The 13620-nt window shown below is 39.1% G+C and overlaps 1 protein-coding gene across 1 annotated transcript in view; it reads left to right on the top strand.

Annotated features, from left to right (window-relative positions):
- The first annotated feature begins 729 nt into the window (after positions 1 to 729).
- The window catches only part of Atp10b (ATPase phospholipid transporting 10B (putative)), a 227472-nt gene continuing 214581 nt past the window's right edge, over positions 730 to 13620 (top strand). The window contains exon 1 of the mRNA XM_004661052.2: positions 730 to 964. The gene's annotated coding sequence lies outside the window, so the exon portion shown is untranslated. The remainder of the gene's footprint in view (positions 965 to 13620) is intronic.

Here is a 13620-nt window from a genome sequence, read left to right as displayed (position 1 = left end):
TTCCCAAGCTTTATGACGACCCCGTTTATTTACCCTAATGATAGGCTTGCTGCTTCTTCCACATTGTCTATTTTTTATGAGTCTGCCAATAACTATCCATCAGCATAACAACTGGTCTCTGACATTTACTCCAATTAAGTGAGTTACAAGCAATTCAGGGAAAGGATTATACACGAACTAAAGCTATCAATAAGCCCATCAATAATCCTGAGGTTTTTGTATGTTTGAAACATTTACATAGGCTGTAAGGATGATATATTGGCCCCACTTTTCTTATTCTGTATAATCAAATGGTAATCAGAGAGAACTATGACTGCTGCAGGATGAGAGGTCATACACTTTGAGAGCAAATCCATCACCCTCACGCATATAAAAGTCAGTGCAGAGTCTTTCTGAAGAGCCCTTGAAAGCCAGCAATTGAATCATATTCCAAGATCCCAAATCAGAACTACAAGGTTGTCATTGCCTCACACTTAATTGCAAGCATTGCAAACATAAATGGGAAAAAAAAAGTCATTTTTGCATCATGTGCAGAGAGTAAAACCGCTTATGAATCCCTATACTGCCAGCTCGGTGATTGATAGAAAGCAGAAATTATGCCAGAGCCCCATCTAACAGTGATGTCACTACGTCGCTGGGCAGCCAAGGCGAGAACACAGCCTGTACTGTTCGGGGCCCCACACTCACAGACTTGCTATTCTTCTTCTCTTTCAGGCCTAGTGAGGCAGCTTATTTTTGCCTTTTGTTTCATTGGTTACAGTTAGTCCTTCCCATGTCTCTTCTCTGAGTTTTCAAGTTACCGTTAGCTTAAGGCTTTGTCTTGGCATCATCAGAGACGTGAAAAATGCCGTAGAAATGAGAGATCATTCAGCCGAGCCCCACAGCGGAAACGGTGCCACTTTCAAGCACTGTTTTCCATACCTTCTAATGGAGCCTGCTCAAGAAGGCCAAGGACTTTGCTGGGGTAAGTGAAAATGTCCTGGCTCTGCTGATACAATGGGGAAATGATTGCCTCTTATCATCGATGGTTCCAAATTCTGAATCGGGCCCAGGGTTTAACTACTTCTCCTTGCACCATGTTTGGAATTTCATTTGACTTGCTGAATGTGAGAACCACATGCTTTTTTTATCAGAATGTTGTATTTTTCTCCAATTGATTTCATTACGGTAAGCTGAAGAAATATGCAACTTCCCTATACAACAGAGCTTGCAGCCTGGATGTGCCTGCACACATTTCATGATAAGTCAGGGTCTTGCTCTCATCCAGTCAGATGCAGTTAGCGCCTTGTTCTCAAAGCAGAAGAAATCGAAAGCTCTGGGGAAAGAAATGAGCTCCCTACCTGGCTTTCCATTTCCTGGGGATAAATGCTGAAGCTGGCACCTTGCTTAGGATTCCAAATGACAGGGAGGAACCTTGAGTTCAAAGGCGAGCCCTGTTGTTTTAGCAAAGGTGAGTTCACTGTAGAGCATTAAGCTTTGTACAACTAGGCAGGTCTTGAGAACCAGCACTGTCCTACTTTGGCATGCTGTTAAGGCTGGGGTACCTCCATCTCCAACTGCCAGGTAAAAAGTAAATTAAAAGTAAATGTCCTCAAAATGCTAGCAATTCAACCTACAGAAATGCATGTTCCTGGGAAATTTGTTTCTCTGAATTTGCTACAAAGCTCTGACCACAATAGCCAGAGTGAGGAGCTTGACCTCCAATAGCCAACCTGACCCGTGTTCTTTCTTCTCTTACCATCCCTTCTTTTTCCACATCTTGCCAATGAAGCCAAAAGTATGAGGAACATTAAGCCATTAACACATGCACTGTTACATTAAGCCATTAATCAGACAAACCACAGATGTTGTTTTCTCTCTACATGTTACTGTAATTAGTCTTAATAACACCAACCGAGCTTGTCACTTCATTGCCACCAATGGCTTTTTATTTTAAAAAATGTATCAAATATTTCAGTTCTAAACGTCCATACAGATGGAAACTGAATTTCTGCTTTGGAGGGTTCACTGTCGCACCTCAAGTTTTTACAAAGTATATCCTGAAGAAAGTAGCAGGGTAAATGCACATTTGGGTGGATTAATAGGCCCTTCATAGAAGATTGAAGCCCACATGCTGAGTTTGCAATCAAACCATATTCCCCTTATGCTAAGAAGAGCATTATCTTTTGAGGCATATGGCATGAATAAATCCATCTGAAGGAGACTGCCATTCTCAAAGGAATGTAGGTTAGAGGAAGGGAAGGGAGTTGAATCCAGCTGCCTGCTTTACACTTGGGGAAACACAGATATAGAGAAAAACATAAGCACCTGAGGCTTGCAATTCTCCACGCAGGGCTAGTTCTTCTGGTCTTTCTCTATGCAGCTTCTCCCACATCCAAAAGGAACAAATATTTCTTTCTCCACTTAAGCATTGGATTTTCTGAGGTCCATTCTACTCACTCTCCTAAAAGTAAACTGTAGCCAGACTATCTTATTCCTGATACGAACCTAGAACTACCTTTGATAATTTTTACTAATTTCTCCTTTTCCACTGACTTTGTTTTGCAAATTACTTCCAAACTATTGATGTTTGTGGAGCCATTTCCCTTTCACATTTGTCTTTCTCTGCAAATTATGTATTTTTTATTAAGAGATTGAGTAGACAAAAGTGTAATGGCTAAAACCCCAGCACTAAGGAAGCTAAGGCAAGAGAGCCACAGTTTGAGAATAGACTGACTTGCATAGTGAGACCTTGTCTCAAAACATTGGAGAAAAAGATGGAGCAAATGAGCAGTAACCATAGCGGAGCTGTGGCTTAGTAGGGAAACCGTGAGCACTGAAGTCTAACTTAGAAGTGAATCCTAGGCATATTTCTTAGCAATTATATGACCTTGGGGAGATCATTCACTCTCTCAAATTTATGGAGAGGGGAAAGGAAGGAAGTGAGTATGGAGAAGGTGAGGGAAAAAATGCCCTCCAGAAGCCAATAATAATAATAATAATTATTATTATTATTAATTGGAACCAAGTGGCATTATCTGTCATGACACATCAACTGTTACAGTAGATTATCTTACCATCTAGAGGAAAGAGAGACTTCATTTTCTGCCTTGGGCATTTAGTAGCCACACATTGTTATTGCCAGTAATACCGGGAGTCCTATGATAGTTAAAACTTCCAAACACCCTGTAAACTTTGGAAGGCAGGAGATAGTTTTTGTCTCTAAGACAGTGTGTTTACAGGCTGCGCTGGTGAATTGTAGTATTCACTTGCACATATAGATTGAAGAAACACTGTGAAAATGCAAAGTTCATGTTAATGTTGTTTCAAGTGCCTAATTCAATGAAAACCCTGCCCCCCCCCCCCCCCGCCCCATTAGCAAGATTGATGGTGAAATTCTCACACTCATGTTCTGCTTTCCGGAATGTCAGCTTCCTCCTCTGCACGCATACTTTAAGAGCAGTGATTCTCAAACTGTGGTTGCCGGGCCAACTGCAGCAGAACAATTCAAGAACTTGTTAATAACTTACTACCATGTCAGATTCAGATGCTCTGAGTCTAAAACTCAGGATTAGTTTTTTTTTTTTTTTTTTTTTTCTGCTCCGGGTGAGTCTGATGGTCACTGAGGGACAGGACCACAGCCTGTAGCATCTGCCCAGCTGCCTTAGAGTTGTGTCTCAAAGTGAGGGCAGGTACCAGGACACGAAATGATCTTAGGTAGGATAAAGTTGATTAGGTGACCCTTGATTGCATCATCAGCTAGTGGACTCCGGTGGTGAAAGACATCCTATTGGTTCTGTTTTATTCCTGGAGCCTCCATTGGCTGTACGACTGTCTGGTAGCTCTTGAGTCACTTGCTAACCTCCCTTCTACAACAGAGAGGAAGATGTGAATTCAGCATCCTAGATGCACAGTGGGGTCTGTTTATATATCTATCTAGTGAGTACACACACACACACACACACACACACACACACACACACACACATATTTTGCTTTTGTGATTTTCAGAAGTTTCTTTTTTTTTTTTTCTTTTTTTTTTTTGGTTTTTCGAGGTAGGGTCTCACTCTGGTCCAGGCTGACCTGGAATTAACTCTGTCATCTCAGGGTGACCTTGAACTCATGGCAATCCTCCTACCTCTGCCTCCCGAGTGCTGGGATTAAAGGCGTGCGCCACCACGCCCGGCTCTTCAGAAGTTTCTTGTTGGTAAATGTTTACATTAATCATCTTAAAGGGACAGTCAAAGTTAGTAATACAATTGGCATGTGGGTTGCCTGCTGGGCCAATACTCTGGGTGTTATGTGCATTTGGAGAAACAGTGATATACTCAAGAAAACCTGGTTACAATGGACTGCAGTTATGCTTCTGACCCTTATTATCTATGCTATTTTCTTAGCTCCAGTTTCCTCATCCTTTGAGGGAGGATGATGTTGATGTCACAGAAATAAAACGAGGACCAAACAATAGAAGACGCGGACCATGCCTGCCACAGTTAGGCACTGGCTCTATGCTCATTCCGTCAAGCTTCATTTTAAAGCCAGTGACCTTGGGAATAGCATTTCTGAGCTTCAGATTATTCATGTATAAGATTGCAGTGAAGGAAATCTAATGATCTTAAAGGCCCCTTCTAACTTTTCATCACTATGTGTTGCTATGCACATGTTGTATGTGCATACGGTCATGCAGTGACTCCTGTATTGCCTATATTTATATAAGGATAGCTTTGGGATAAACAGCTTTAGTCTCCTGATGTGCCTGGAGAATGATATTGAAAATAGATGGCTATGTTGGAAAAATAAAAATCAAGGCATGAGGAATGTGGGAGCTGATGTACATTTCAGAGCTCAAAGGTAATTTCACTGTGTTGTATCATCACCTGTCAAACTTAAAGCAATCCTGAGACTAGAAAATAGATTGTCACAGAGCTTTCTGAGGACAATGGTTTCCATGAGTTGCTGTAAATATATTCAGAGAGACTTGTTCCTACTTCATAACCTGCAGTTTCCCTTCCGCGTTGCTGGTTCGTTCACTTACAGCATTTGAAAGGCAGCTTGCGTATTCCTGTCAAGTGAACCTGATAGAATAATAGAAAAATCTGAAAAATACAATCAGACCATGTTGCTTCTCAAGGGAAATTCTTGACTACTTATTCTGTTTAAGGAGAAAGGAGAACATGGCATTTCCTTACCCTTGTGACAAACACTAACCCAGCTGAACAGAGCAAGTACTGGCTTGCAGGGGGATGTGGAACAGTCCCTCTCAGCATCCCAGGGTAGAAGGTGGCTAGGGTTGAGGTCCTTTGGAGGCCAAAGCAGCCTAAGTAGTTGCTACAAGGTTATTTTCATCAGCTTATTTAGAATGTGCAATATTCATGTTAATCTAGAGACCTAAAAGGAAGAAAAACAGCTGTTGAAAATATCCATTCTTAGCCAACCTTCATATGATTGATCACTAAAGAAATTCAGGGTCTGGATCCCCCAGATTTTGACAACTCTGATGAAACACCCCAGTGATGCTAGACCACTTGAGGAAGCAGGCATTTGTTTGAAAATAACTGTGTGAGACCAGGTTTCAAATCCCTACCCCATTGTGATCCTGTCCCCTCATCAATAAGCAGAATGGAATGTCCCTGCTTCAAAGATGGTTTGAAGAATTAAAGAGATGATATTGGAAGTAACCAGAACAGCTAATAGTCACTAAACACTTACTTCCTGCCACAGGCTGTTCCAGGAACTTTGCCAGTATGGGATCATTACGTTTATTTGAAGCACCTTATTATAGACATGGGACGGGATGAGATGCAGTCTCAGTGGGGCGTTAATTTGTATTGCCCTGGAAGCCAAGCTATCTTTCATATATTTATTTCCTTGTATTTGTTCTCAGAGCTGTGTGTTCAATTTGCTTGCCTCTGACTGATAGGAATATCTGCTCTTTTGGTGTTTACGTTTTCTAGTTCTTTTTATATGCTAGACACCAATCCCCCTATCTCAGTGTTGCAGTTAAAGACGTGAGCCACACACTCAGCCTCCCATAGGTTTTATTTGAAATTATTATAAATGAGATTGTTTTCCTGATTTCTTTCCCAGCACGTTCACTTTCAGTATATAGAAAAGCTATGGATATTTATATGCTGATTTTTGAATCCTGCTACTTAGCTGAAAGTCTTTAAGAGGTCTAAACTTTTCCTTGTTCAGTCTTTGAAGGTTTTTGATGTTGTTGTTTGGTTTTATGAGATAGGGTCTCTAGCCCACACTGACCTGGAATTCACTATGTAGTCTCAGGGTGGCCTTGAACTCGCAGTGATCCTCTTATCTCTCCCTAAGATGTTCTAGGATTAAAGGAGTGCACCACCATACCCAGCTTTTTTTTTTTTTTTTTTTAGATAGGGTCTCACTCTAGCCCAGGCTAATTTGGAATTCACTGTGTAGTATGTAGTCTTGGCTGGCTTCAAACTCACAGCAATCCTCCTACCTCTGTCTCCCAAATTTTGGAATTAGAGGCTTTGGGAGTTAAGTACAGGAACTGGTCAGCTTCAAATGGAGATTTCATTTTTTTCTTTCCCATTGCTATTTTTTTTTTCTCTTGTCCTATTACTCTAGCTCAGAATATAGTCCTCTGGTGAAGAACTGTGGAAAGAGGAGACAGATTTTTTTTTTTATTTTTAGAGAAATTGTTTTCAATGTTTCCCCATGCAAGATCATGTTGGCTATAGGTTTGTCCTATATATGCTTTATGACACTGAAATACATCCCTTCTCCTCCTTGTTTCTCTTCAGCCTTTATTCTGAAAGAATGTCCAGCTTTGCCCCAGGCTTTTTCTGTGCCCATTGTGTTGATGATATGATTTTTGTCCCTAAATCTGCTTATGGACTATATTACTTTTATCGTTTTGCACATCCTTCCATCTGTGTAATGAAACTAACATGCCCACAATGTATGATCTTTTAAAAACCGTTGTTGAATAAAGTTTGCAAGTATTTTACTGAGATCCTTTGTGTCTGTATTAATCAGAAAGAGAATTGATCTAAAGTTTGCCTTTCTGGTTGTGAACTTGTTTAGTTTGGAGATCTGGGAGTCCTGGCGTCATAGATTTTCACAACAGTCCTGATATTTATATTATAGGGAGCAGCTTTATTTCTCTTTCAAGGACTGCTAGATTCCATTAATGACTCTTACTGGTCCTGGGCTTTTCTTTGCTGGCAGACTCCTTATGAATGGTCCAATTTTGTCCTACTGTATTTGTTTGGTGTTTTTAGTCGTGGTTTAATTTTGGTAGGTCATTTGCATCAAGGAATGAGTGATTTTGTTCTAGACTTTCCAGTTCATGAGAATACAAGTTTTCAAATATTCCCTAGTGATCCTCTGAATTTCATTAATGTCAGTCATGTCTTCCTTTTCATCTCTAATTGTATTAATTTTGATATTTATTTATTTTGGGGCCATTTATTTATTCATTTATTTCTTTTGTTTGTTTATTGCAAAGCAGAAACAGAAAGAGAATGGGCACACCAAGACCTCCAGCCACTGCAAACAAACTCCAGATGCACATGCCACCTTGTGCATCTGTCTTACATGGGTACTGGGGAATTGAACATGGGTTCTTAGGCTTTGCATGCAAGCAACTTAACCACTAAGCAATCTCTCCAGCCCTCTTTTGGATAGTTTTAGAAAGGATTTATTTCTTTTCGAAGAACCAATTCTTTTATTGATTCTTTGTAGTGCTCTTTTAGTCTCCTCTTCATTTAGATCTTCCCTGGAATTTATTATTTCTGTCTGTCTACTAATTTCGAGTTTGTTTTGCCAAGAAGGAAATTTGTAGCTTTCAGTGCTTATATTTTCTCACAATGCCTAAGGACCCAGGTTCAGTTCCCTATTTATCCATTATCTTCTTAAGAAAGATGCTTAGAAACTGAATTTTAGTATTTCTTCTTTCTCATGTATATCGTGAATGCCATAATATTCCTCTTAATCCTAACTTTATTTACATTCCATACAATTTGATACACTATGCTTTGATCATTATCTCATTTTAAATACTTTTTTAGTTGTTTGGAAGTATATTGATTAATTTTAAAATTTTGCAACACATAGTTTCCAGGTAGCTGTTACTATTTCTGCCTTAAGAACACACAGTCTATGACTTCAGTTCTTTACATTGGTGAGATTTGCCTCATGGCATGTCCATTGTCTGTTTTGATAAATGTTGAAATTCTGCATGAGACTGAAAGCGTATAGTTAAATATTCTAGTCATTAATTCATAGAATTAGTCTTCCTTTCCCTCTCTTTTAATATTTTTATGTATTTATTTGAGAAAGAGAGAGACAGACTGTGTATGTGTGCATGTATGCATGCATGCTTCAGAGACTCTTGTCACTGCAAATAAATTCCAGACACATATACCACTTCATGTATCTGGCTTTACATGGGTACTGGGGATCAAGCCCAGGCCATCAGCAAGTCCTTTTATCTGCTGAGCTATCTCCCCAGCACTTTCCTCCCATTTTATGTAGCCACTACTGATTTGAACTATAGCTATCTTCCTATGTTTTTGATTTGCTTTTAGTTTAAAGTTTCCTCATTCCTTGTTGGTTAGAATATTCAGAATATTGACACACTTCCAAAGGCCAAAAGTCTATAAAAGCTATACCAGAAAAGTGTCATGGCATCCAATATTTTTACTTCATTGATCCTACTCCATGGAGTGAGCTAACATCATTTCACTGCTTTATTTTATACTCCTTTCTTTAAGGATATATGCATATAACACACACACACACACACACACACACACACACACACACACACATATATATATATATATTACATATATGTATTACATATACACATATAATGCACATATAATAAGATAATAATTATTATTATATATTTTTTCTTATTTCCCTTTCCTTTTCATAAAGTAGCACATAAGCTCTTTTATATTCAATACTATATCCCAGAGAATTATTCTACATCAGTTCATAGTTATCCATATGAAAAGTCTCAACATGTATAATTTGACAACAAATTTTGTTTTTGTTGGGATTTAAGTAAACCCATAACTAGTGAAATGTGAGATCTTGATCCTGTGGGAATGCCCTGATTGAATCAAAAGTTATCTTTCCATGTGTTCAAGTCTAGTTTAGTACCTTTCAGAAATGTCAGTCATTTTTTTCATACAGATTTTGTGCTATTTTTATTATGTCTATTCCTAGATAATTTATTTTTTCTATTTTTTCCCAATATATTCACTTACCAAACATTATCTATGTATGTGAATTCTATTAGTCTTTGTTATGTGTTCATTGTGAAATATGGTTTGTAACATTACAAAATGTTTTTGCTTCATTTTATACTTTTGGTTTGAATTCTATTATTCTCAGTAAGATTTAAACTCATTTTTCATTTGTATGACAAACTACATACATACATACAGACAGACAGATAATAGACATGCACATATTTTTGCATCTTTTGAATCAACACATTGAGGGCTGGGGACGATGGATATAGCTCAGTTTCAGAGTGCCTGCCTATTGGGTAGGTTCCATCTCCAGCACAAGTTAAAAAAAAAAAAAGATGTAAATCCTCAAGTTATAGATATCTCTTATATACAATGCAAAGTTGAATTTTAATTAATGAGTCAATATAAAAATGTTTGCCTTTCAGTAGGTGCGCTAAGCTCACTCATGTTCATTGGTACATCTGTGATGTGCCAGGTCTATAATTACTATAAGGATTATGTTTATTGGGCTAGAGGGATTGCTTAGTGGTTAAGGCACTTGCCTGCAAATCTAAAGGACCCAGGTTCAATTCCCCAGGACCCATGTGAGCCAGATGCCCAGAGTGGAACATGCAACTGGAGTCCATTTACAGCAGCTGAAGGCCCTGTTGTGCCCATTCTCTCTATCTGCCTCTCTCTCTCTCCCATAAATAAAATAAATTAAAGATATTTTTAAAAATAAGTATGTTTATTGACTTTTTTCTTCTATGGGAGGTGTTTCTTTACTTTCTTTAAGCTATCTACAAAGTTGTTTGCTTTTTGTCATAGAGTTACTTTTATAGTATCCTTCATTCTTTTGTATTTTAAGCCTTTATTTTAAAGCACTCAGTGGCTGCCTCATCTTCGGGGGAAAATCCAGTTTTCTTGCTATGACCCACAAGGGTTTTGAGAATCCAGCTTCTGATTGTTTGGGGGTTTTTCTTACCACTTTGTGCTTAGTGAGCTACGTAAACCTCAGTTTCTTTGCTTTAAACACAATGCTTCTGTACAAATATCTTTTCCCAAACTTTTTATGTGATTCAGTCCTTCATTCAGGTTAAATGTCATCTCACCATCACAAGTACCCTTAACTCCCTTGCTTAAAAGATCCCCTCCACCCCAATGCAGAATCTAGCATCTAGCACAATGCTTGGTTTCTTTCCTCAAGTGACAGACTGCTATACTGGTCATTATTCATGTCACAGGTCACGAGTCTGCATATCATTGTTAAATCTCCCACATATGATAAATGTGTGGAATATGTAGCGCCTGCCTTTCTGTGTCTGCTTTATTATGCCCAATATAATGTCCTCCAGTTCCAACTATTTTGCTTCAAATGACAGGGTTGTTTTTTTTTTTTTTTTTTTTTTTTGTCATTGCTGAATAATATGCCGTTGTTTGCTGGTGAAGGTGAGGGGGAGAAAGAGAAAGGACAGTTGGATAATGGGCACTGAAGCACAGAAAGTAGGGATGTGCACCGTGGGGTAGAGACAGGCTACAATAACCGTGTGTGTGTGTGTGTGTGTGTGTGTGTGTGTGTGTGCGCGCGCGCATGCGCGCGCACACTGAGGATTTAAAAGTAGGGAACTTAAAATCTCCATACATAAAGAAATGACAGAGAATTGCTAATTACCCTGATTTATGTCCGTGAATTCTGTAGGCATGTGTTGAAATATCACACTGTACCCATGAATATGTAGAGGTATTGCACATTAATCAGGACTTTATGTAAATTTGTAAAATCACAGATATCTCTGGAAGGCCAAAGAAAAGCATTTGAATGGTCCCTTCCACTAAAGAAAACAGGTTTCCCTATTTCTCTGGAATCATTGAGGTGCTGGTCTGTCTAAACTGCTCTGCCTTGACAGCATGGGTGGGCATTTGAGGCTCTCAGAGAAGGGGGATATGGTTTGGCACTGACAATGTGAATAGTCATCCCTGACAGCCAGATGGCAGTCTGCCTGTAGACCATCTCCCCATCATAATTTCATAGTTGCCTCCACACCTCATTCTGATCTACTTGAATCTTTTTTTTTTTTTATGTTTCCTGAATCTAAGATGGGGGTGAATTCTTAAGCCATGAATAAAATATGTGTAGTATGAGGGATTTGTGGAGAGGAAGCCTACACCAGCTGTCCTCTGCTACTTCCCACTTCATGTTACATAAAGCAGAGCAGAAGTGTTGTGGAATGAAAGAAGTACAGCGCATGACCTGGAGACTTTGAGTTCATGCCACCTAAAAGAATTAAGACAACCAAAGCTGTCCTTAGATACCAATGTAATCTTGTAATTCTGGCAAGAAAGTGTAAGAGAGCAAGTACAATCCCACAATCCATAGCTACAGCATTGAACCTTGATGTAGAAGAATTTGATTCTAATAACTTTGATCAGAATTCTATGGAACATAAAATTCCTTTATGAACTGTCCCAGTTACTTCATTCTAGTCCACTAATAATAAGTACAGGAATATCTCCAGGGCAAAAATGAGATAGAGAATGAATCACAGGGAAAAGACTGAAAAAATACTCCTCCAGGGCTAAGGAAGAAAGCAGATGGTTGTATATCTGAAAAATGAAGAAAAAAACGAATTATAGCTATTTACATTTCTACACTGAAGGCAGTGTTTGTGTTTTCTGTAGGATGGCTTATTTGCTAAGGATTATTAACTTGAGAGGGGATAACTACCAACAAATGATATTTTAATGACTGACATTAAAAACATGTTACTTTTGCTGTGATTTCACTGAAAGAAAAACATCTTCATAGAGATATCTTAATCATAATTTTGGAAACTCTGCTACAGTTTGAAATAGTAGCACATTTTAGGAAAAGAAACATTAACATGACTTTCCCTTTCAGAAATTAGTACCTCAACCAAATATTTAACAAGGTTTTGCTGTGGTCATAGGATGGCATTATGCAAGATACCAGAGAGGAATAAAGAAGGAAATATAACCCTCGACCTCAAGGCACTTGTGATCTTTTGAAGAAGAATCCAAAACCTAAGTCTTATGTGCTACATGACAAGAAACAGTAACAATGACAAACTGTTCAACCATATGTGTGATTTATAGTAGCCAAATCTTTTAATATTTATTTTTAGGACTTTTCCAGTTAGGAAAAGAGAATCCCACAAAACGTTTTAAGAATAGCTGGATAACATGTATCACTGAACAAATGTAACCAACAAAGACAAAAACACAAGAAACTGACTGATGATGAGATGGAAATATTTTGGTTGCCAGGAAACGTGACAAGACAATGATTTCACATGTCAAGAAATCAAACAGACTTTTTACAAAGTGTTGTTGGAAAATCCTTAGGACATCGAAGGAAGACATTTTCAGTTTGAGCAAGGGAATTTTCAGCTTTGACCACACCAAGAGGAGAAAGAACAGATGTAGCCTCCTAGCCCATGGAACTTTAAGGAATGGTGACATTGCAGAGCATGCGAAGGGGAGGAACTGATGGGGAGAGATCTGGAATGCAGAGGTGCTCCGAGGAGGAAGAGGCATTTAACCTGAGTTGTGGTCAGCTCCATGTTGCTGGAATGAACATCCAAACCAAGCACAGTTGAGGGGAGGAAGGGACTTATTTCAACCTTACAGATCTGGGGAGCAGGGGGGGATTCTGTCAATAGCAGAATAATCTGGTTCCATACATCCAAGCAGAGAGAGACAACCAAAGAGTCCCTAAAGCCAAAATCAGCAAACACAAAGCTGGCAGCAAAGCAACTGCGGCCCAGGCACAGGTCAAACCTCTCTGCGCAACTTTGGCCTGGAAATCTGATCTGTGCCCAAACGCACCTTAGGACTGGACCGCAGAATCTGATCCATTCCCCACTGACACCTCCTCCAGCTATGTGGATGTCATTATAAGCTTTAATAAAACACCTGAGTCTATTAGGGACATATTGTCCAACCGCCACAACCTGAGTCTTGAAGGATGTGGTTGAATGAAATGAAATAAATGGAACCCTAAGCTTGATGGGAAATTCATGAGGAAAAGGATTGTCTCGAGGATTGGCAAAAGTTGAGGGTATCATCCAATCAGTACTGAAGAGAAGGCAGCTGAAATATTTCAATGAGACCAAGGCTTTGAAAAGCTAACTCTGAAAGAGCGATGGGAAGCCAGGTAGAATGTGTGGACTGGCAGTCCAGGCCAGACAGCAGAAACTTGAGAACTAGATCTCGCTCTATTCTTTGTAGTAAATGGCATGTTGATCACAGGGCAGGCATTCCACTCCTGGTTTTAGCATGTCTACCCCATCCAGGCATCTATGGAAGCTAGAAAAAATATTCCATTGTCCCCATGACACTTAATTTCTTTACTGATTAGCTATGAATCTATATGACTGGATAGATGCAGCCAAGGTTCATC

This window comes from Jaculus jaculus, chromosome 6 (genome assembly GCF_020740685.1).
Source record: "Jaculus jaculus isolate mJacJac1 chromosome 6, mJacJac1.mat.Y.cur, whole genome shotgun sequence".
NCBI classification, from domain to species: Eukaryota; Metazoa; Chordata; class Mammalia; order Rodentia; family Dipodidae; genus Jaculus; species Jaculus jaculus.
This window is presented reverse-complemented; position numbering and strand designations above follow the sequence as displayed.